Here is a 25,841-nt window from a genome sequence, read left to right on the forward strand (position 1 = left end):
GATCATTCTCTGTAGGAAGAAAGGGGAGAGCTTTCATGTTACAGCCTACCTCTCATCGTATGGTTATCTTAAACTGTAGAAAGCAAGTCATAGTTAATTCTGCAGAAGAGAGGCTTTGATGTGCTTTGATTAATGTGTATTATTCGTGAAGAATAAATGTGCTTGAATAGAGATTCGTATTGCACATTGCTTACAGACTCCTCAGGGCCCAGAAGTAAGGATCACCTGAAAATACATTTGTTCTATAACACTGTTGAAGTGATTTTTTAGATAATGTCAAGATAATAAGTTTTGACTTTATTACTTTAATCAGTATCATTGCAAGCAGTTTACCATTTCTCAGATTCACATATTAATCCCAAAATGTAGACAAATTCCATTTTCCTGTGAAACTTTCACTAAGATTATTCACATATCTTGTCATTTTTCAACGTTTCAAAATTATAGTTTTTCCTTTCATTTATGGAGCAGCAGATTTTTCTTTGAAATGAATTATTGAAAATGGAATACACTTTCTTTAAGGAAGAAAACTGACCTAACTCTAACTTTGGTACCTTACTTTTACATGAATATCTGTTTAAAGGAGAATTGAAATGCATTGAATTCCATGATTACAATATTTACTGGAGAAAAAAGTGAATGGGTTCAGGAATTCTGCTCTGTGCTGTTTTTTTTTTTTTCTGGAAGGATTGTGTACATGGCAAGACTTTGTTCCTAATGAAAAAAAATGCTCGATGAGAATTGGAAATATGGAGATCCACTTGATATGAACTGAGTCTTTGTGAAAGGGTCCCCACTACATTAGTGATTAATGCCTGGTGATTCCTTGTGCAAGGTAGCCGTGTGCAAACTCTGAATGTAGTAGACAGAGAGCCAGCTTTCTCACTTCATAACTTTGAATGAGGCCAAGTTTTGGCCTTAAGCCCTTGTAGGCGAATGGGTGGGTTTTACTATTATTTCTCTGCTTAAAAGTAGCTCTGAGGTGTGTAGACCTTGCCGTTTTGAGGGCACATTTCTCTAGAGATAATTCCTGAGAGTTTTTCCACCAGCATTTCTGTTGCTTCACCTGTGTTTCATCAGGGATAAAGGCACCAAAACAAAGAATGTTATTTTAAAAGTCCTTAGATATATTCAAGTGTTACTTATTTTTTAGGCTTTGATCAACAAGGATACAAGTTCCCACCCTTAAAATTGTTCCCTTTATGGGCTGGTTCAGATTGAATATTGGGCAGTTAGGATTTTCATTCCCAATTTTCCCTTGTTTAGTTACTTTAATTTTTGTATCTCAACTCCTTTGGGCCTGCAAGAAGTGTCCATTATGGGTCTATGGCTTATTTTTAGTACTTAAACAATTTTTCAAATGGAGAATATTGATATTACGTAGGCCAGGATACCAACTCTTCCTACTACCCAAAATGTCTCTGAAAACTGCCTTCTTATCCACTAAAATGTAGATTATAGTTGTTACAATTTTAACATCAAAAATTCTTAATCATACAGTTATAGATATTGACAGTTGTGCCCTCGTTGCAAGAGTGGAGTTGGTCTCTTATGTATCATTTCATTCTTCGAAATTTAAATATCGAAATATATGTTTAAAGTTATCTAGATTTTTAGAAAGACTAGAGAGCAATGTAGTATTATTTCATTTTAAAAATGAGCAAAGAGAACTATGGCAACTGTATGTAGGACTGTTTGTCACAAGAGGTAAGGGTACCATCTTTTCCCTATGCCTGGAAGTGTTTGGCTGTTTTAGAAGGAATTCGCTATCATTCTGAGTTTTGAAAGGAATGTAGGATACGAAAAAAATCAGGAAGTTTAAAAAAATTTGTATGAAGTAAATTATTTAAAAAAAATACCTTAAGATGACATGTAAGGAAGTATTTTGAAAGTTCATTTAACAAACTTTTATTGCAGTTAGTATGTGTCAGGTGCTAGGGATTTAGTAATTCTTTTCCTTTGTGAAAAATAAATTCTAAATTGACTTAAGTTAGCAGGTGCCCAATAAAATTTGGTTGACGCATGAATCAGTGGATGAGTGAGTTGGTTAACTGTAGTATCGATTTCCAAATGACCAAGTGGCAGCTGGGTCTCCCGTGTGGGGCTGACAGACTCTGGCTGAAAAGCCTTTTGTTGGACAGCTCAGAGGACTAAGCATAACATAGTAGGTCTGACCATGGAGTCAGAATTGTTGGGCAGTTTTATAAGCTTCCTAGGTTTTTGTTTCCTCAACAGTGAAGTGGCTAAATAGGAGCTTTCCTCTATACCGTTAAGTGTTCAATGTGGCAGTGTTTATCAAAGGCACATAGTGGGGACTGCTAGATGGTAAATGTTTAATAAACGTTAGTAGTTCTGGCCATGGTGCCATTTATGAGTATATTTTTGTTTAAAAAAAACACCTTCTTTTACTTACCTTTGTTTAGTGGATAGAGGCAAATCCAATGTAGTTGCAGAGAGGGGGATCCTTAACCTGAAGTCAAACTGTAACTAATATCCCTTTAAGAATACGCATCTGCAAACTTTGTGCCAAGGAGTTCTCAACCCTTCATTTTTCTGATTACTGAAAATCTTTTTATTTTCCATTTTCCGTAAAAGTATGATTTCCGTTTAAGGTGTCCTCCCTTGTTTTTCCCTCAATGAGCCGTGGAGCTTCTTGGCCCTGGGTGCAGGGAACCGGCCACTTCTGTGCAGATGTAGGGCCACACCGCTGGCGCCTATGGCCCAGCTCTCTGTGTGCGCCCAGCCAGCACAGCTGCTCATTCAACTGCAGATTGACTTGGGTGACGTACAAGGCCTGGAACATGGCGCAGGAAGTGAGACTTTGATGAAGTGAAAAGGGGTATGTCTAACCAAAAAAAAAAAAAAAAAAATTAGAAGCATCAAAGAACAAGAGAAAATTTTCCATGGGCCTCCTTATCAAGTGGATGATTTATATTTCATCGGTGGTTTGAACTTGGTAGACAACAAGAATTTACTTGATGGTAGGAACTGTTTCTAACCAAAATAATTTCATCACAGTCTCCTGTTTCGGGGAAACTTCCTTTTTTACTCATCCGAAACAGCAAGTGATTTTTTTTTTCTGAGGTAAATGCAAGATTGTCTACTTTTTATCCTTTGATTATGTGCTGTAGGCCTCTGCTCGGTTAAAATGATCCTGCAGCCATCCCCTGTTAAGTCAATCAAGAATACTATGGGGGGTTTTGGTCTGTATTTACTGATAGCTCTGAAAAGTTTTGATCCAAAATCCTTTTAGCAGTAGTTTTATTGTTTTTCTCCCTCAGCGATAAATTATCTGTGGAAAACTCTGTGTATTATAGAAGTATAGTATAGATTATCTGCATATAGATTTTAATAGTCAGACGTGTTTCCAAGTGCTTTCTTGAAATATCTTCTTTTAATCAAGCCAAGATTGTGCAGTACATTAAAGGAATTCTTAAAAAGTTTAAAAAAACTTACTAGATGACCTCAGTATGGTCCTATTTAACATACCCTTGGGAACATGTGCATGAAATACATTGTGGTTTGAGGTTTTCCAACCCAAACAAACTTAAAAGAAAATGCAGCTTTTAATAGAAAGTATTCAAATTCCTGTAAAAATAGGTAGGGATTGCACCACTGAGAGGGTTTAAAAGCATCATTATCTACCATGAGAACCGAAAGAGAATGTGTTATCCTACTTTTTTGACTTTGCTCAAGACTGTGTATTTGGCGAACCTAGGATATCACCCTTCTTGAATGAGCTGCTCAGTTGAAAACCTGTACGTATATATGAATGAACCACTGAATAATGTTTTTCTTTCTCCTTGATGCCGTGACCTGTGGGTGGGGAAGAGAGGGCAAAGGGTGTCGCAAAACTGGTGTTATTGAACAGAGCCTCCACATTTGTACCACACAAGTTGAATACATCAGGTGTAAGACATCACCCTGCAGCATCACTTCTGAGAACTATTGGGAGGGAAATATCAGAGTTGAAATACCGCAGCTGGCCCTGATTTTAACTGGTGCCAAACACCTGCAGGCTCTAAAAGGATACCAAAACAAAACCCCACCCTGCGGCAGCAGGCCATCCCTTAACAACCCTTCCTTAACTTTGCATCACCATCAAAATTAATTTAACATTTTCTATGGAAACCTTATTCTTCCTGTCCCAGAAGGCCATTACAGCTCTTTTAGCAAATCTTTCGTATGGGATAAATATGTCATAGAAACAAACAGAGTGAAGTATTGAAATATTTCCTAGCTTAAAATTATCTGTTGATTTCATATCATTATTTGTGGAAGCCTGTGAAGTCGCGGGCTTTGTTAATCTCTAGGCTAGCTCATATTCTCTAAGTGATTTTTGTCTTAGCACATTTTGGCAAAATATCTGAGCATCTGGGAAAAAAAGCCTTCGATATTTGTACAGTAAGTGTCCGAAGCGCCCTGAAATACAGAGCTGTTTTTCAAGTCCTCTCTACCTTACACATACCGGCACGCATGTGCACACATGCACACACACTATTGATACATGTTAAAGATTGCCTTTTGAACGATGTTGGTTAATATTTATCGAAATGCAGTTGCATAGCCCATTGGAGGGTCATACAAATCAAGCAAAATTATATCCTTGTTTTTAATACAGCTGGGAAATACATACATACAGCACTCCCTGTAATGGGAAAACAGTTGATAAAGATCTGAGGTAAAACAGTATGTCTGGAAATAATTCCTAGTAGACAAAAGAGATAAAAAATAAAATTTAAGTGTATCTCTGATTATATATGACACATTTCAGATGGTGAACGAAGTCAGATGTATTATGTGCGTGTTTGTTTTGTGATACCTGAGTATAATATTTTCAGTTTTGGAAGAAATAATGTATTTCAGACATAAGTGATTAAATAAAATAAAAATAGGGAGTTTAAGGATTCAATTCTGTATTAAAATATAAAGTACAAGAAAATGATATACACTTTTGTTGGGTTGAGAAGACTCTTAATAGAAAAAAACCTCATGTGTTACCATGTAAGAGGAAACCTATTGAAGAGTCAAATAAAAGTTAAGAGCTTGGAATAACATTACTGGCACCTTTTGTTCACTTTTTCTATATACCTAAGAAATTTGAATGCACCAATTTCTTTAAGCTGTCACACTTATATATTTAGATTTCTAACTGGGATGCCTTGGATGTTACCTGATTGACATTGATGGAACTAAGCTTATAGAGTTTATGTTAAAGAAAAAAGCCTCTTTTACTTTTCGTGTTTTTATGAAAATGTGAAAGACGTGATTCAGGGCAGAGAAGACCACAATCACTTTTTCATTCATTCAGTAATTCACTCATTCTTTCAGCAAATAGTAATTGATAGCCTGCTGTGTATGTATGTATGTATGTGTATATATATATATATATATATATAGTCTTGTGTTAGGTATTTGGCAAGGGGAGAGATGATGGAAAACAGAGAAGAAACAGGACGAAGATGAAGCTATTAAACTTTCAGAAGGTTGCACAGTGCAGTTTAAGGTAGAAAGTGTCCAGTGTCACAGAAGAGTTATACATAAATGTGATGGGTAGTTTTAGTAGCAAGAAACGAAAGGTATAAAGCATCATGAGATTTTCCAATTTAATGAATTAATAAAAGCTTAAAATCTGACAGAGGTGCAAATATCTTAATCACGATGCTTACCAAAGAACTCTATCCTTTTAAATACTTTTTATAATTAGTTTATCATATTACTAATAAATTCCTTCTCAATGATTAGGAGGAATTTAACAGAGAGTTTCAACTCTTACTATTTAGTCATTTTGAAAATATTTGTGATCTGAGAAAATCTGGAGATTTCTTTTTTTTTCCATAGAAGTTATTTTCTCTGTTTCTCCTCTTTCTTACAGCTTATTCATCAAGCTCCACATAGCTCGTATTTCAGAATAGAGATTCATAGTACAATCATTGACTTTTACCAAGCCTTCGACTCTCAAGCCAAAGACATTATTTTTTAATAGGTTAAAAAATGGAAATCCAAAAAGAGTAATCTCAGGAAAGTGTAAATCAAAATCACAATGAAGAACCTCCATCCTCTTTTCCATGGCAGCTGCACAAATGTACATTCCCACCAACAGTGCCCAAGGGTTCCCTTTTCTCTGCATCCACGTCAGCATTTGTTCTGCTTTTTTTTTTTTTGATAATAGACATCCTAACATGTGTGAAGTGATATCTTATTGTGGTTTTCATTTGCGTTGCCTGATGATGAGTGATACTGAGCACCTTTACATGTGCCTGTTGGCATTTACATGTCTCCTTTGAAAAAAAGTGTCTATTCAAGTCCTTTGCCCATTTTTTAATAGAAATTAGATGAAATAATTTGAAGTTTATCAGTACAATGGAGCAGTATATTGGATTTATCATGTTTTTGAGCAATGACATGGAATGTGTTCATTTATAAAGATAAAAAAGCAGCATATGAAATTATGCATATTGTATGACCTCAATTCTGTAAAAATATCTATGTCCCTTAAAACAATCACATCGTTTTACTTTTAGAATCAGAAAAAATAGTTTAAATATTCTCATAGATTAAGCGGTTTAAGTGGAAATTTAAAGGGGAAAGGTATAGCTCAGTGGTAAAGTGCATGCTTAGTATGAATGAGGTCCTGGTTTCATTCTTCAGTACTTCCATTAAAAAAATAATAATAATAAAATAAATAAACTTAACTACCTTCCCCAAAAGAGCTTAAAAAATTAAGTCAAAATTTAAAATGAATTCTTGTTAATTTTGAATACTTAAAATAGATGCCAATATTGAGTGTTACGATTTCACATATTTATTCAAATGAAAATTTTTTTACTGAGGTAAAATTGGCATATAACATTATATTAGTTTCAAATATACAACATGATTTGATACTTGTATATAGTGTGAAATGATCACCACAATAAATCTAATTAAAATTCATCACCATACACAATTATAATTTTTTTTCTTATGATGAGAGCTTTTAAGATTTACTCTTTTAGCAACTTTCGAATATGCATCACATAGTCCCCATGCCGTATATTCTATCTTCATGACATTTATTTTATACCTGGAAGTTTGTACTCTTTGACCCCTTTTGCCCATAAGGATAGTTTTCATTATCACTTATTATAGTTATTTACATACATTAAAATATTCTAGGTGTATTATTGGTGATACTGAAAATGAACAATGATTAGCAGGGACTGAGCACTATTGATATTTTAAGAACTTTTCTGAAATGATTAACAGTGAAGGAGGCATAGATACAAAATGGTGTTTTTATAACCTAAAGGGAGCTTGGAATGGGGTTCTACATTCTTTGAGAACTCAGCACTTAAAAATGGACTCTGAATTTGTGGTTTATCTCTTTAATTTTTGTCACTTGTGCTTTAGGTGTTGTAGAAATCATTGACTAATTTAAGGAGACATGGATATTTACATCTATAGTGTCTTCTTAGAATTTTATAATTTTTAAGTCTTAAATTCAGGTTTCTAATCCATTGGATCCATTTTGAGTGTGTGTGTGTGTGTGTGTATGTTTATCTCATTGTCCCGGCATCATCTGTTGAAAAGACTCTTCCTGTTGAATTTTCTTGTTCAAAATCAATTGGCCGTTAAAGTAAAGGTTAATTTCAGAATTTGATTATTTAGGAGTGTCTTGTTTAATTTTTACATTTCTATGTAAATTGTAAAACTTTTTAAGTTTGATTTCTAATTGTATTCATTGTGTTTGAAAAACAATAGCTAACCTGGAAGCTCTCTGAACTCCTCCCTTTTGGGTTTTTATGGTAGTTTCATTACAAGGCATGATTGATTAAATAAATAGCCATTGGTGATTGATTCAACCTCTAGCCCCTCTCCCCTCCTCAGAAACCAGGGAGTGGATTGGACTGAAAGTTCCAATCTTCTATTCGTAGTTGTTTCCCCTGGCAATCAGCCCTCACCCTTAGGTGTTTTCCGAAAGTCACTTCATTGACATAAACCCAGATGTGTATAAAGGGGCTTGTTATGAATAACAAGACACCCGTTTCACCTTTATGCTTTCTCAGGAACCAAAGACAAGAGACCAAATAATACAACAAAAGATGCTCCCATTGCTCTCATCGCCCAGGAAATTCGGAGGGCTTTGGGAACTGGGAGATAAATATTTGAGAAATTATATATGACCAAATATATATTGCAGATGACCAAATATATATTTCTCACTAGTCAGAATATCACACTTGGTGGTTTCAAGGTGATTGGGTTCAGGCCACAAGTTCTGATGAGCTTTCCTGTGGGCCCTTGTTCTAATATCACTTCAGTTTTCCAAACTTTCGTAGAGCTATCCAAATCTGTGTTGTGTATACAGCACCAAATAGCCAGTCTGAGATCTGGGTGGTGTTGTATCTGTTAGCTCAGTTCTCAAAGTGTGATTGGTTGAATTTGGTATGTGCATATGTCCAGGAATTCATAAACAACTTTATGCATCATACTCCCAAATTCCTCTCTCATGATCTCCTTGGTAATTTCCAGTTTCCGGGGGTGCCTCATTTTGGTCTTCAGGCCAGAATGCTGTGGTTTAGTTCCCCTGTTCTCTTGTGCATGTCCATAACTGCACCTGTCTTTGGGGCCAGGTGACAGCAGGACAGAGAGAGACAAAGAGCATCGGATTTGACGCCACTTTTTGGAAACTGCAGTTCCATCAAACTTAGAGGAACATTCCCCTTCCTTAGGAATTTGGCTTTCGCTGGCTCCCATTGTGTCTTCTTTTCAAATGCTGTCACCTCAGCATTGCCTGAGAGCTGGGGGAGGGGAAGGGATAAAAGAAAGCCACAACCACGAACTCCCACACTCTTTGAGTGTTATGCGTTCCCCTTCCTATTCCTTGAGCCAGCACTGAAAGGCTTCTCCTGGAGCGTTCTCTGTCTGCACCTGTCTTAGTTTGTTCGGGCTGCTATAACAAAATTACCATTGCTTGGGTTCCTAATAAACAATAGGAATTTATTTGTTACACTTCCGGAGGCTGGGAAACCCAAGATCAAGGCACTGACATATTCGGTGTCTGATGAGAACCTGCTTCTTGGTTCATAGATGGCTGTTTTTTCATTTGGTCCTCTCATGGTGGAAGGGGTAAGGCAGCTCTCTGAGGTCTCTTTGATAAGGATGTTAATCCCATTCATGAGGGCTCCGTTCTCTTCCGCAGGACTCCACCTCCAAATATGCTCCCTCTGGGGGATAAGATTTCAATATATGAATTTGGTAGGAGGGGTGCACGCTCATTTATCTATAGTAGTGTCCTGGTGCTCATTTTATTTCCTGTGCGATGGGTTCGGACCTGGGGATACAACAGTGAAAAAATGGATAAACTTGTACTGCTTCTATGGTAGCATTTGAATTGTGTTCGTCCTCTATCCTCTATCCAGTCCTCAAAATGCTGTTCCATTTATTCTGTCGAGGTTTTGTAGCTACATTCAGTGGGGGACAGTGTAGAGTACACTTTTTCACAGTAGCCAGAACCTGAATGTTTCAACTGTAAAGCAAACATTTCTTAATATATTTTTTAAAAGTTTCTAGATCTTTTTTTCTGGAAGAGAATCCTAATATAATTGTTAAGTTGCAGTACTCAAGAAGTCCATATACTTTGCAACTACTTTTTCATGCAAAAAGAATTTTCAGGAAATGCATAATCAAAACAAAATATAGACAGAAACTGAATGAAGAGTTTAATAAGTAACTGGAACTATAACATCCTCCAATTTTTTACCAATTGTCAGATAAGCAAGTGTTATAGTTTCAAACATTTACATGAATATATTTATACTAATACTTTATTACTTTTGAATCCTTTATATGTTGGTGTTTTGTTTACTTTTTGATTAAATTGGTTTCTTGCAAAAAAGAAAGAAAATATTCTGATCTATAGAAATGAATGGTTAGTTTATCTTTAAACTACTTTCTTTAAATATCAATTTTCTGTGTCAGTCATTTGATAGTTAACTAGCTCTTCTCAGCATTCTCTGGCAAATGCAGTATTTTGAAGTATGAAGGAAAACAATCCTCAAAAAGTGGAGTAAGGTATCAGAGCCTGCAGTGGTCAGGGAGACTGAGCAAAAATTTTTTTAAGGGTCTGTTTTCTTGTTTCTGTGCAGTGCTAAATCATTCATCCTATTTTTCACAGCAAATATAATATAAGCCTGGAACATCTTGTGGTGCTGGTAAGTGAGGAAGTGCTCATAAAATGATGGGAACATGGCAGAAGTACAGAGGAGCCAACTTCAAAGAGTTCCCAATAGCCAAACTGGGACAATTTGAGGAACAAAATAAATATAATATAATTATAGTAATGGATTATAATTTATAGAATAAAACAAATATCCATGACTCCACACTAATGTCAATAAATAATTGAATCAATAAATCAATGTGGAAGAATAGAAAGAACTCTTTAGATTGTTGAATTTCAACTAATAAACATATGAGGAATGAGGGAAATAGAAAATTATCTTAAACATCACAGTGATAATTGTTGCAGGAAAGAACCACCGATGGATGCTAAAATTACGATAAAAAGAGGATATTCGTATAATCTCAATTTACCTCCTTACCTTCTCAGTTACAAAGGAAAAACTAATAGCTTCACAGTGGGGAACTCTTACTGACATCAGCTTAACCAACTGATTCAAGTTAGTGTCACCAGTATTAAGAACTGTCAACATCATGAACCTTTTTGTTTTGATGCATAGGCTCACTTTCTTGACCAACAAATATAACTTTAATCATGGGAAATAGCTGACCAACTCAAATTGAGAAGGTCTGTACAATGCCTAACCGGTGCTCTTCAAAAGTGTCAAGGTTATGCCAGGCAGACTAAGGAACTGTCCTCGACTGAAGAATACTAAAAAGATATGACAGTTGTATGCAATGTGGGGTCCTAGATTATGTCCTGGTCCAGAGTAAAGGACATTACTGTGATACTTGTCTAAATTCAAAGCCTCTAGATGAGTTAGTGATATTGTATCAGTTTTAATTTGTTGGTTTTGATAATTTTACTATGGCTAGATAAGATATTAATAGTAGAAGTTGGGTGATGAGTATTTGAGAACTGTGCTTTGCAACTTTTCTGTCCAAAAAAAAAAAAAAACTTTTCTGTCCGTTTAAAATTATTTCAAAATAAAAAGTAAAAGAAACCGCACAAATTTATACCTCGCATTATGTAAACACAAAGGCAAAGAGCCTTGCATTAAAAGAATTAAATTGTGAAGTTGCAAAGGGAGAGTCCTCTGCAGAACATGCAAAATAAAATTTCAAATTTTATTGCTTCTTGGGTTTCCATCATTTAAAAAGAATACTTGTCAAAATATCAGAGGATTCGTATATGTCATTGCTTTTGTTTCCTCACATTTCAAATTGACTGATTATAATGATTCTCTCTGAGTGTTCCAGGGACATGAAACACTGAGTAGTATGAAGCCTGAACTATTACTGATATTTCTGCATGAGACTTGAGATTTTATTTCTGATGCCTGAGGACCACTAAGACAGCCACACAATCAATCAAATGTTCAGATCTTTTCCACACAATTGTAGTTGATCCTTTGTCAAGAATTTAAATGAAAGATCATTTAAATTCATTTTTCTTTAGAAAACAGATTTTTTGCTAATTTATAAAATGTAATTAAAATGTTACCAGAATGCAGTTACTCTTGGAAATACTTCTCTACAGATTCTCATTTTTACAAAATAGATATGTCTCATTTAACTTTTATGAAAAATGGTTAAATTTTCAAAATCACTTTCAGATGCTGTCCAATTTCTTAGTAGTATGCTAAACGTTGATAGTTGTTTAAGCTCTTTTATATCACCAGGCAGTGTTTCTCAAACAGGATGTACATAAGAGTCACCCGGGGAACTTTGCCAAAATCTAGATCCTGGAGCTCCAGCAATAGGGATTCCAATAACACAGGTCAATATGGAGTTAGGGATATCTGGATTTTTAGAAGATTCCCCATGGCTTCTACTGTAGAACCATAGAATGCTTTGGAGAGGGGAAAATGTTGTCATAATGAACATGGTCTTTCTAGATTAACATACTTGACTTTTATTGGGCTCTATCATTTACTTACTGGATGACTTTGGGCATTATTCAGCCTTCATATGCCTCAATTTCCTCCTCTATAAAATAGAGGCCTTAATGATGTTGACCTCTTTTTTTTTTTTTAATTTCAATGGGATAGTGCATATAAAGTACTTAAAATGAAGGCACTTGTTATTGATTAGTTTTTAAGATGATTCAATGTTTTCTGGAACATGTGGAAGGCAAGCTACTTCAGGCAGAAACAGCAATCAAGCAGAGAAATGGGAGATGTGAAAATGCCTGGGGAGACGGGGGAAGGTCAGGTTATGCTACAGCTGGAGCAGAGATTGTGGGTGAGAAACGGTAAGAGAGGAAAATGGAGAACCCAAGAGTCATTTCCTGGAGTGCTTTATGCCATGCTGAAGAGTTTGATCTGCAGCCAAACGGTTCCTCAGACTGTGTAGTATGATGCCAGCTCCCGAAGTGGAGCAGATGTGCTCAGACCAGCAGCAGTGTATTCTGGTGATTCTGGGTGATCCATATGACATATGTAGTGTGTATTAGTCTCATCATGATAGAGATTCCAGAAAGAAAATAGAAGTTCTCAGGTCCAAGCCATTATTTGACACAACCTACCAAAAAACATGCATTGTCAGAGTTACTGGGAACTAATCATTATAGCCATTCATTCTTTGTTTTATACCCTGTCAGCCAGAATCTGGGGACTGAACCTCTCATAGACTCCAATTCTGGGAATTAAGCTATATATGACCAATGAAAGGGCACTGTGAGGAAGTCTGTTCAAGGCTACAGGAAATCAGCTACTTTAATACATAGATGAATGTGGACATGTTGGAGAACAGTTATTGAACTGCAACTGGATAAACAGGTCCCATTCTAAGCCCTATTTCTATCTGCCTTGGATTGTGAAATCTGTTTTAAAGAGTTTTCCCAGGATAAGAGTCAGTTCCTAGTCCCGTGGAACTCCATTTTACTTATCCTCATGTTGTCACTAAAGTAGGGGGAAGCCAGGACCTGACAGTGTGGGGACATCCCATGGCAGCGGCAGACACAGGCTAAGCATGATGTTGTTCTGTACTCTGGGGTCCTCTGACACAAGGCACACAGTGACATCATGTCATTGAAAAAGTTAACTTTTATCCCTAAGAAGTTTATGAATGCAACTAATGCTTTTTAAAATTAGGAAATTATCATACAAATAGTGGAGACTGCAATGATATATAGCCTCAGAGAAGTATATTTATGCAAAGTATAGTAGAAGTACAATTAAATAAGAACTATATTTTTTCAGAGACTGAGAAACTTGAACTTGGAAAAGAAGATGCGTTAGATGATTACGATGCTGCTGTGTTATTGTCAGTTCTTCAGTTGTAGCAATGTAACTCTGAAAGCAGATGTTGATATTGGGGGTCACTATGCATGTGTTGGGGCTGGCGGTTCCTGGGAATTCCATTTTCTCTTACTTTTACTGTAAATCTAAAACTACTCTAAAAAAAGAAGTCTTTAAATATGAAAAAAGAAGATTCCCTTAATAGTGTTGATGTCACCTTTAGAACTGAGGCATTATAGCATTGGAATTGAGCTCAGTTTGTTGTCTGAGACCTGAAAATTCAGAATTCACTCATAACCAAATATTTCATGAGTGCCACCTTTGTACAAAGCAGTGTGTTCACCACTGGGGAGAAAGAATAGCAATATTTGGTTGACTCTAAGCAAATATAAGATCCATTAAAAACCTGGAGTACCAAATTATGTCTTTGCAATGAGAAACATGTTTGCCTCAAAGCCTGCACTATGTTATATCTATTCCCCAGGGTATCTTTTCTGGGTATTAAGGAACTCATAGAAAGCTAAGATAATAGAACAGTATTGTTAAAGATGAGATTTGAAGACCGTTGGAGCTTTTTATTTTTATTTTTTTTCATTATTGTTTTGAAGTAATTCGATTCACAGGGAGTTGCAAAGATGGTACAGAGAGGTCCTGTGGAGTCCTCACTTAGTTTCCCTCAGTGATTGCATCTTACATAATTATAGGACCATAGGAAAACCAGGAGTTTGATTTTAGGACAGTGTATGTATATAGTTCTATGCCATTTTAATGCACAAGTGTGTAGATTTATTTAACTGCGAACATAATCAAGGCACCGAACTGTTCAATAAACACAAAGATCTCTGTTATGCTCCCTCATTATAGTCACATCCACCACTGCCTCATTTCTAATCTGTCTTCCATCACTATAATTTTGTTATTTCAAGAATATTATATGAATGGAATAATACAGTATGTGACTTTTTAAAAAAATAACAATTTTATTGAGATATTGTTCACACGCCTTAAAATTACCCTTTAAAAGTATGTAATCCATGGTTTTTAGATTTACAGAATTGTGCAACCATCACCACTGTTTAATTTCAAAATATTTTGTAACCCCTAGTAGAAACCCCATTGGCATTCACTCCTCATTTTTCCCTCCCCCAACCTTTGGTAACCACTAAGATACTTTCTTTTTCTATGGATTTGCCTATTCTGTACACTTCATATAAATGGAATCATTCAACATGTGTCCTTTTGTGAGTGGTTTCTTTCACTTAGTGTAGGGACTTCAGGGTTCTTCCATGTTGTAGCACGTATCAGTACTTCATTTCTTTATGTAGCTGAATAGTATTCCATCGTATTAATATACCACATTTTACTTATCCCTTCATCAGTTGATGGACATTTAGGTTATATCCACATTTTGGCAATTCTGAATTGTGCTTTTATATAAATTCATGTATAAGCTTTGTGAAGACGTATGTTTTTGTATCTATTGGGTATGTACCCAGTACATATGGTAACTCTATATTTAGGGTTTTGAGGAACTGCTATACTTTTTTTTTAAAGTGGCTGTCCTCTATTCTAAACCCACAAGCAGTGTGTAGAGTTTCCAGTTTCTCCACATCCTTGCCAACACTTATCTTTCTTTCCTTACTTATTTCTTTCCTTCTTTCATTCCCTCTCTCCTTTCCACCTTCTCCCCTTCTTTTCTTCCTTCCTTCTTTTCTTCCCACTATTTGTAGCCATACTACTGGGTATGAAGTGTTGTCTCATTGTAGTTTTGATTTGCATCTCACTAAGTATAATGATGTTAAAACCTTTAAAGCAATTATTGTCCATTTGCATGTCTACTTTGGACAAATGACTGTTCAAATATTTTGCCAATTTTTAAATTGAGTTATTTTTCTGTTATTATTGAGTTATAAGAGTTCTTTAGATCTTCTGGATACAAATTTCTAATCAAATACATGGCTTGCAAATATCTTCGTCCATTTTATGGATTGTCTTTTTATTTTCTTGGTGGTCTTTTTAGAAGCACAAATGCTTTTAACTCTGGTGAGGTCTCAATTATCTATTTTACTTTTTGTTGTTTGTGTTTTTGGTGTCATATCCAAGAAACTGTTGCCTAATCCAAGAACATAAAGATTTATGATTGTATTTTCTTCTAACAGTTTTATAACTTTACCTTTAACATTCAATTCTCTGATCCATGTTGAGTTGATTTCTGCATATAGGGTGAGGTAGGAGTCGAGCTCTTTTCTTTTGCATATTGATAACCAGTGGTACAACATCCATTGTTGAAAGACTATTTGTTCTCTAATCGAATTTTCTGGCACCCTTGTTGAGAATTATTTCACAGTAAATGTGAAGATTTATTTCTGTTCTGTTGGTCTGTATATCTATCCTTTTTTCCATTACCACACTGTCTTGAACTGTAGTTTTGTCATAGTTTTGAAATTAAGATGTGTGAGTACCCCAACTTTGCTTTTCTCTTTCAAGATTTTTTTTCCAGGTCCCTTGCGTTTTCATATGAATTTTAGGAGTAGCTTGCCATTTTCTGTTAAGAAGTCAGTTGGGATTTTGAAAGGACTTGTGTTAAAACTGCAGATCGATTTGGTAGTACTGCCATTTAAGTAATATTAAATCTTTTGATTCATGAAGATGGTGTATCTTTCCATTTAGTCTTCTTTAATTTATTTCAAAAATATTTTGTAGTTTTTGTTGTACAAGTCTTGTATTTCTTCAGTCAATTTTATACCTGAGTATTCTATTCTATTCTATTTATTTATAACCTATTTTATTGAGTTATAGTCATTTTACAATGTTGTGTCAAATTCCAGTGTACAGCACAATTCTTCAGTTATACATTAACATACATAGTGTTGGTTTTCTGTATCTGTTGAAATGATCATGTATTTTTTTTATTGACATGTTGTATCACATTAATTGATTTTCAGATGTCAAACCAAACTTGTGTTCTTGGGACAAACTGCACTTAGTCCTGGTTGTATACCTTTTTATGTGTTGCTGTGTTTGGTTTGCTAGTATTTTGCTGAGAAATTGTTTCACCTGTATTCATAAGAAATACTAGTCTGTAATTTCCCTGTTATGTCTTGTTTGGTTTGGGGGTAATACTGGCCTCATATAATGAGCTGGTCTCATCTATGTATAAGTATATGTTTTTTAAAATTAGGAAAGAGAAGAAAAAAGAAGTAGTTTTTGTTATATCGTTTATATTTTTACCTTTGTCTTTACTGGTGCTCTTTATGTTTTTCACATGGACTTGAAGAACTTTCTTTAATATGTCTCATAGGCAGGTATGTTAGCAACATCCTCTCAGTTTTTGTTTATCTGGGAATGTGTTTAGTTCATCTGCAGTCCTTAAAGACAATTTTTCTGCATATAAAAATTCTTGATTCACAGTTTTTTTCTTTCAAAACTTCTCAAAACTTTCAGTATAACATCCACTGCCGTCTGGCATACAATTATTTCTGGTGGGAAGTCAGCTGCCGATCTTATCGGTGATCCCATTGTGTTCTGAGTTGCTTTTCTTTTGATTTCGAGAGTTTCTCTTTGTGTTTGGTTTCCAGAGTTTTGATTAGAAAGTGTCTGGGTGTGGATCTCTTTACATGTATCCTACAGGGAGCTCACTGAACTTCCTGGATGTGTAGATTAATGTTTTTATCAAATTTGGGAAATTTTAGCCATTATTTAAATATTTTTGTGCTTGTTATCTCGCTTCTTTTCCCTGGTACTCTCATTATGCCTATGTTGGTGAAGTTCTTAATGGGATCACAGTTTTTTCTGAGTCTTTTTATTTTTCTTCATTATCTTTTCACTCTTGTTTTGGAGATTGCATAATCTCTATCAATCTATCTTCAAGTTTGCTGATTCTTTTTTTATCCCAGTTCAAAGTTCCTTCTTCTTTATTTTACTTTTCAACTCCAGAATTTTTTATTTGGTTCTTTTAAAATAATTTCTTTATTGATATTCTCTCTTTGGCAAGACATTTTCATCATTCTTTCCTGTAATTCATTAAGCGTGACTTCCTTTTGTTTTCTGAATATACTTATAAAACTATTGTGAAGTCTTTGTCCATTAAGTCTGATAATGACTCTCAGAAGCAGTTTCTGTTACTTTTTTTTTCTTGTGTATGAGACACTTTTCATGTTTCTTTGCATGTCTTATTATTTTTGTTGAAAACTGGACATTTTAAGTAATGTATTATAGCAACATTGGATATGGAGTCCCCCACCACCCCTCTGCTTTGCTTCTTGCTATTTTCTTGTTTATTTATTTAATGACTTTTCTGGACTGATTTAGGGAGGTTTTCTCCCACCTCCCAACACACGCACGATTTGAAGTTTCTAATGTTTCCATTCAGAGGCTGTAGCCTCAGGCATGTGTAGAGTCACCCTGGGATTACAGTGGTTTTTAACAGAGCTCTTGTTGCCTTTCCCCAATCTCTGCTAGATTGTCTGCCCCTGTTGGTATCACATCCCCATCCTGCTGTTAGGCTCCATTAATTTCTAGGTTGTTTCTGCATTGTTTTTAGCAATGCCCTTGAGCATAAATAGCTCCACGTCCTAATCCAACTAAATTGATCCCCCTTTGCATGGATAGTTTTTGAGGCCAGTCTTTGTGGTTTGTTCTGACCCCAGGAGGGGTCTACTTTGCTTTCTCTTTCCCTGGTTCTCATTGGTTAATAAACTGGCTTTCAGTTTACTCTTTTTTTTTTCTTTCAGGCAGCTACTAGCCCCCTATTAATTGCCTCACAGCAAATCTCTATTGTTTTTGAGAGCACCCTTAGTCATGGACTTCCCTCTACTCTTTCCAAATATAGTCAGTTCCTTTGGAAGAACTCTTGAGCTTTCTTTTCTTATTGCCTTCTTTCCATGGGCGAAATCTCTGGGGTGCTGCCATGGAGCCGGAGGCAGGAACAGTGGTGGCTGTGCTCAGACTGATACCCCTGCTTTATGAGCAGGGCACTGGGTGCGAGTGGTAGCTTGTGGACTTCTTGGATTGCCTTTCTCAGTATGGAACTTCTGTTCTGTGACCAAGCTGGGACAAGAATAACTGGGATCTCAATAGTCTTGGCCTGTCATACCTGGGGTGGAGCCTCTACTCCATGGGTCTTTGCTGAGGGGAAGAAAATAGCCCTAGACCTCTAACAACCATTCTTGCCTGAAGGAGAGACTCTGCAATACTGAGCTGGGGGATGAGGTAGGGGATGAGAGAGGCTGTTGGCCTGCATTATCTGAAGAGATACTTCAGCCCTTGGCTGGGAGCTGGGTGAATGGGGAACCCATTTTTCTTGGATTCACCCACTTGGAGTAGAGCTTCTATCTTGCTGATCTCAGGAGCTGCTAAGAGAGGACTTGGTGGAATTGTGGGTCAAGTGCTACAGAATTTTTCTGTTTTTATTGAGATTTAGTAGATTTTATTGAGTAAGTATTTATTCCTGTGCTGTATGCTTTAAGGATAACTTACAGGAACTTTAAATGGTTGTTTTTAATAATGATTTTCACCAACTTTGGTTGTTTCACTGAAGAGTAGATCTGTGGAGCTCCTCATGTCATCATTCTAGAAGTCGCCAAACACCCCCCTCCACCCTCCCCAACACACCTGGTGAATATTAAGTGCATATTGCTTTGTGAAGGAAGCCAGGCACAAAAGGCTGAATATTATATAATTCCACTTATATAGGATACAGGGAAAGGCAGAAATATAGATTTGGGAAACAGATTAGCGGTTGACAGTGGTTAAGAGTAGGGTTAGAGGTTAATTACAAAGGGGAATTGGTGAGGGTTATTGAACGGTTCTGTATGGTACTGTAGTGGTCAATACAGAACTTTGTGCATTTGTCAAAATCCATACAACTCTATACTGTAAAGAGTATGTGCATTAATAATTAAAAAAATCAACCAGGATGGCAAGAAAACCCAAGATACAATCTAGACTGACAAATGAATGATGTAACTACACTGAGAGAGGTAGGGAAGAAAAGGAGCTGACCTAAACAACTTTGGAAAACAGTGTTTTGACTGGATACAGTAAGGGTAAAGACAGAAATTATCACATGCAAATAGTGTATTGTATGTAGTTGGTAAATTTGTTTTTCAAATGGGCATGGGGTAGCAATTCTGAAACTACTTTACATGTATATTAGAGTTGAACAAATGAGTAAATATAGTGTAGATAATGTAAACCAGGTTTCTTATGTTGTAAAAGAAATTATCACTAAATATGGTAGGAATGAAAAATGAACCCTGTGGTGCTGGATTGAAATCAGAGATACCAGTATCAATCCATGTGTTCTTAATAGACGCAGGTGCATAGATACAGAAGCAAATGCGGATATGTGTGTGTGCATTGGTTAGTATACGTACATATGATGTCCTTGAAGCAGTGATTCCCTAGTAGTCACAAAAATATTTAACTTCCAGGTCTTGCTTTCTAAATACCCTTTTCCTATTAAAAAGTATCAGAGCTTCTTGGGGTAGTAGTTGATTCCAGAGCTTGTGTAGCAAAAATCCAAGATAAGTTTGGACATCTGGTGATGCCAGAAAATAAGGAAATACTAAAAAAAAAAAAAAAAAAAACCCCATGGGTACATGAAAAGGACATAGGAGTTAACCTGAAAGAACTCCCCATGGGCAAAGTTAGAACAAATTGAACAGATGATTCACACAACAGCAAAAAACTCCAAAATTACTTGAATAACAACTCAAATAATAAAATAAATACCAATTTTTTTTTCATATTGGTGTAATAAATGATTCAATAAATAAATAAATAAATGGGGGGTAAGGGACAAGTCTTCTTTATAGGAATATTCCAGTTAATAAATGTAGAAGGAATGACGGAAATAATAAATCACCGTTAGAACATCACAGTAATAATTATTGTAGGCAGAATTCACCAGTGAGTGCTTAAGTTTGTGGGTGAATGTTTAATGAGAAACAGGATATTTGTAATACATCAATGTTCTCCCCCCAAATATTTATTAATTATAATAGGAAGAGTAATAACTTTATAGCAGAGAAAACTGAAAGACATACTTGAACTCTGTAGTCCCAGTAACATCACCAATAACAATAACACAATAATACAGTAATTTGGAATTAGATCCTGACCTAGGAAAGGACATTAGTGGAAAAGCTGGTGAAATCTGAATAAAGCCTATTGTTCAGTTAATAGCATTGTACCAATATTAGTTTCTTAGATTTGACAATTGTACCATGGTTACAAAAGAGTTTAGTATTAGAAGAAGCTAGGTGAAGAGTATATAGGAAATCTTTGTAGCTGTTTTTTCAGCTCTTTTATATGTCTGAGATTACTTCCAAATAAATAATTTAAATAATTAAAAGATACAATGAAGCAACATTGTATAAGAGCTGTTAAGATGCTATATGTACAGTAGATCTAAAAAATTCTTTGAGCTGAGAATGGGAAAAGAAGGTTGAGAAAATCCTGACAGCGTATGTCTGAATTAAATATCTGAAATAAATTGTTCGAATAGTTGCATCTTGTTAGGTGGAAACAGAGTTGTACTGTTGTTTATGAAAGGAGGTACGTGGGCGGCAGTTGTCAAAGCGGTGGACCAGTTCCTAAGTTGTTTCTCTGCTACATATCCACCCTTCTATGTTCTGTTTGGCGAGGTTGGAGTTGGGATTCTAGACCACATTTCTACTTTGCCACGTAACTTCCTGTTTGACTCTTAAACAGAGGAGGCACCAGGGGGAGTCAGCAAGATAGGAAGAGCAAGGAAAGACTCCTGTTTTTCTGCTTTCTTCCCGTGGACTCGTTTGTTTGTGGTTCCCGTGATCATTGCCCCAGCAGCACTCCTTCAGCCTGGCAGCAGCAGTTCTGCTGAATCAAGCTCGATGTTTTCCCAAAACTTGCAGAATTAACTTCAAAACGTCCTGTCTCTGAGAAGCTGGCTGTAATTGGCCAGCACCCTCCCCTCAGAGATCTGAGTTTCAGCTCCACAGCTCCTTCCTCTCAAGTTCTCAGTTTGATATTTCTAACAGTTTCTAAGTATGGTTTCCCCTAGTCCTAGGAGTGGTAACTGCTTCCTGTAGTTGCCACCTTTGTAATACCTTACAGTTCCCGTTTATCCGTTCGGTTACCTAGCTAACAACTTCAGTGGAGAATTCTTTTTACTAGATTATCTCTGAAAAGAGAAATGGTGTGGTTCCTGTCTCCCGACTTGACCCTGAGTGATACTGCAAGTCTCACAAAAACAATTTAATTTGGACAAAATTTTGTGTAAGAAATATAAAATGTACCACAAAGGAAAACATCTTATAAATATTTGAAATTTTTCATCAAGGGAGTAGCTAGACTGAGCTGTCCTTTTTCCTCTTAGTTCTGGTTGATCAGTAGACTTACTTGCAGTTGCTGTAAGAATGCCCCCAAATTACAGGCTAAAAAATGCTCTTCCCATTTGCATGTTTACAAGTCATTTTTTGTCTCTGATGCCTCAGAGTTCACACTACTGTTGTGGGAAATGCCAGAAATTCTCTTCCTCAACAGCAAAGTGAACTCCCATCTAGTTTATTTATTAAATCCCATTTAAGAAATTCCAACTGACACAAACATTTTGCTTATTTTCTAAGCATTTCAGGATTCCAAATCTATTACATAAACTATTTTATGCATAAGTTCTCAATGATGTATCATAATGAATGTCTGCCAAAGTATTAAGCAATGCTCACAATGACATATAGAAAGTGAATTTCCCTTTTTATTCCTAACTTAATAATAAATATACCTAACATTACAGAATTCAGAAAGACATGAAAGATGTTCCAATAGCCATGACTGAGATATTTAGAACAAAGTTGTTTTATTTCTTTCCATCAATAATATCAGATCTCCAAAATCAATTTTTATTTAGCATGCAGACATCTAGAACATCTGCAGATTTCTTACGTAAGACTGTCAGAAGATGAAATGAAATTCTGCATAATTTAAACAAATCAGAAAGTCTTATATCTTGACATTTAATATCTATCTTAAGAACTATAATTAGTGTCTTTTCCTCCACTGGGAGAACTGTGATCTCCAAGGCTAGAAGTTAACTTAGTAGTTTTACAACCTAATACAATTCCTGATTGGATCAGTTTTCTATTATTGCTAAAACAAAATTTCACATAATGGCTTAAAACAATACAAATATGTTATCTTATGTCCTGGGGGGCTGAGCTCTGAAATAGATCTCACTGAGCTAAAATCACCTGGAGGCTTTAGAGGAGAATCCATTTTCTTGCCTTTTCTATAAACTGCCCACGTTCCTTGGCTTACAACTTCCTTCCATCTTTAAAGCCAGCATGGCTAGTTGGATTTTTCTTATGCTGTTCATTTTGAAACTGATTTTTCTGCCTCCCTTTTCCTCTTTTAAGGACCCTTAAGATTACACCCAGATTATCCAGGTTAATCTCCTTCACCTAATCACGCTTGGAAAGTCCCTTTTGCTGTGTAAAATAGTCCATTCATAGGTTCTGGAGATTAGGATGTGGACATCTTTGAGGGGTTATTATTCTGCCTACTGCAATGATCTGTGTCAGAGAGCAAATATTATTGACTTAATGGACATGATGAAGTTGCGTTTTGTACCAAAAAGTAGGGACAAAACATTTCCAAGTAAATATTTATTATGCAGTGGTTAAGTGTAGTGTGTAATAATGGGCAATGCTATGATCAGTGATTTTTATTTTTAAAGAATTACTTAAATTATTGTAAAATCAATAATTGATTATTTGTATATTATATGTTATAATTGTATTATTAATTATTTAAATATCTAATTATTTTCAAAGAATACATATTGGTACCATCTTTAGATGGTACATGTGTGACTTGAAACATTTAACTGATACACATGGTAAGACAATGAACATCTCTGTATTTATCTTGTGCAAGTATTTCTAGAATAAATTCCTTGAAGTATTATTTCTGATTGAGCTGGTAAGCACAATTTAAATTTTAGTAGAACCACCAGAACACTTCTCAAAAGGCTGTGCTAATTTATGCTCCAATCAAAACTGTATGGTGAATGCTTGTTTTCCCACACCATCACCATTACTAGGTATTCTGTCTTTGCAGCTTTCAGTAATCTGATTGGCAAAAAGAGATGGCATTAGCATTTTATAGGCACTAGCACTAACACTTTCATTTCCTAGATTAAAAATGAGAATGAGAATTTTTTAATGTCTACTTGTCTTAACTTCCAAAAACATTGCCTATTTTTCTATCAGATTTAAGTTTTTACTTTTGTATATTATTATGGATTTTAACCCCTTTTCTATTTATAAACATGAACTCCCCCCCAGTATTGCTTGCTTTATAGCTTTATGCTTTTTTTAAAATGCTTTTTAAAAATTAATTGATTCATTAATTTTTTTTGCCAAGCAGAACATTTTAGTTTTTAACATAATCACATGTCAGTTTTTCCCTCTATGGCACCTGGTCTTTGTGTCTTGAATAAGATCACCTACCCTCTCAAAGTTATTAAAGTAGTCATATTTGTTTTTCCTTTGACATTTTTATTTGTTTTGTTTTTAGCTCTTCATTATACTAAGAATTTTTATCTGTGTTGTGAGATGAAACTATAACTTAGTTTTTTTTTCAGCCCAGTGAAAAGCCAAATATCCCAGTGCCATTTATTGTTGTAGTCTTCCTTTTCCTGCTGGTTGGAAATATTACTGTCATCATGATAAAATTTCACACATGCAAGGATCTTTTTCTGGATTCTCTGTTGTATTTATGGTTCAGTCTATATATCCCTGGATTAGTTTCTTGCTAGTTTTTAATGACTATATTTGCATAGTATTTAGGCCAGATTTTCTTTTTTAAAAAAATGCTCTTGCTCATTTTATAAGTCTGTTTTACATAGATTTTAAAATGACATGAGGGGCTTTCTTTAATTCATAGATTAACTTGGGGGCACATTTACACTTTCACAATATTGAATCTTGCCATCAAGGAGCATGATGCTTTTCCTAGGATTTAAGCCTTATTTTATGTCCTTAGTAGACTGACAGTTTTTCTAAAAGTTGGTTTTATACATTTACCTTATCATTACTTGTTGTTATCATGTGAGTATTATTTGAATTCTGAATGAAATCTTTATGGGTTTGGTCTTCTAATTAGTGATTGCTATGATGTCAGACAGCTACTGATTTTATATGTTGATATTGTTTCCATCTGGCTTATTTTAATAATTTTCTAAATGTTTTGCTGGACATCAGATTGTTGGTAAAGAATGTTAATTTTGTTTCTTACACCACATGCTGATTCCTCATGTCTTTTCCTTATCTTTAGTGTATTTGCTAGCGCCTGCTTTTTGTGCCTTTTACTATACTCTAGGAGAATTCTTATGATCTTCCGAATTACTAATAGGATCTTCATCCATGTTCATATTTATCTTACTATTTACTCATCTATTGACTTGTTTTATTTTGGTCACAATTCTTTTAATTTCAAAAAATGCTACTTATTTTTCTCCTTTCTTCTCTCCCTAGTCTTCCTTTTCTTCCTCTTTTTTTCTTTCCACTCTTCTTTCTTCTGCACATTGTTTTTTTAAAAGAATACAATATTTTCTTTAGTCTTACTGATTATAATAATTATAGTCCTTTTAAAAGATCTTTCTGTTTCAGAAATTCTTATTTCTTAGGTCTTAGTTCTGTTTGGGACCTTCTTTTTATCACCCTTAAGTTTCCCTTAAATGTTGGTGATGCTTGTTCTTTGTTTAATTGTTATACCTGAAGGACTCAGCTGAATGGTTTTGAATATTTGGAGGGTTATTTCCTAAGGACAAATAGGAATTCCTTTTCTTCCTTCAGCGATGAATTTGGTCAAATTCCAGGAGCTGCGGCTCTGGCTGCAGTTTCGTGGGAAGAGGAAGGAGAGTGTCTTCTGCTTCACCTCAAGACTTAGCCTGTGGAGCAGAAGCCCTCTTCCATTTGTGTGTACTTGGCATCTGAAATAGCACCAGCTTAATATTTAATCCAAATGCTGTTATATAGGTTAACCAAAGACCCACGTTTAACTTCTAGACACATTATTTTCTCCTAACAGCTGTAAATTCAATATAGCTGGATAATCAAATTGGAAGCGTGGCTCTATAATTAAATCCTGGATAGTAAACAGACTTTAATTTATTCTCTGCTTTAATGCCCATTCTCGCTTCGGCGTTGTACATCTGTTATCTTTTGTCTGAGGCTGCGGCCAGGGATGGAGAAGAGTTGCTGGAACATTCATGACATGTTTTAGAGATAGAGGACCTGTGTGATTCGAGTTTAGGATTCACAGAAGGAAACAGTAGGAGATCAAGCTGGAGCCAGGCTATGAGGATGTTTCTGTTTATGGAGTTTGGACTTGACCCCGTCAGGAATGGAGTATTTTTTTTTTTCTGAGTTACAGTCAGTTTGCAATGTTGTG

The 25,841-nt window shown here is 35.5% G+C and overlaps 1 protein-coding gene across 3 annotated transcripts in view; it reads left to right on the forward strand.

Moving 5' to 3' along the window:
• Window positions 1-25,841, forward strand: part of SUGCT (succinyl-CoA:glutarate-CoA transferase) — a 550,122-nt gene that overhangs the window by 232,885 nt on the left and 291,396 nt on the right. The window lies entirely within an intron of this gene.

This window comes from Vicugna pacos, chromosome 7 (genome assembly GCF_048564905.1).
Source record: "Vicugna pacos chromosome 7, VicPac4, whole genome shotgun sequence".
Lineage (NCBI taxonomy): Eukaryota > Metazoa > Chordata > Mammalia > Artiodactyla > Camelidae > Vicugna > Vicugna pacos.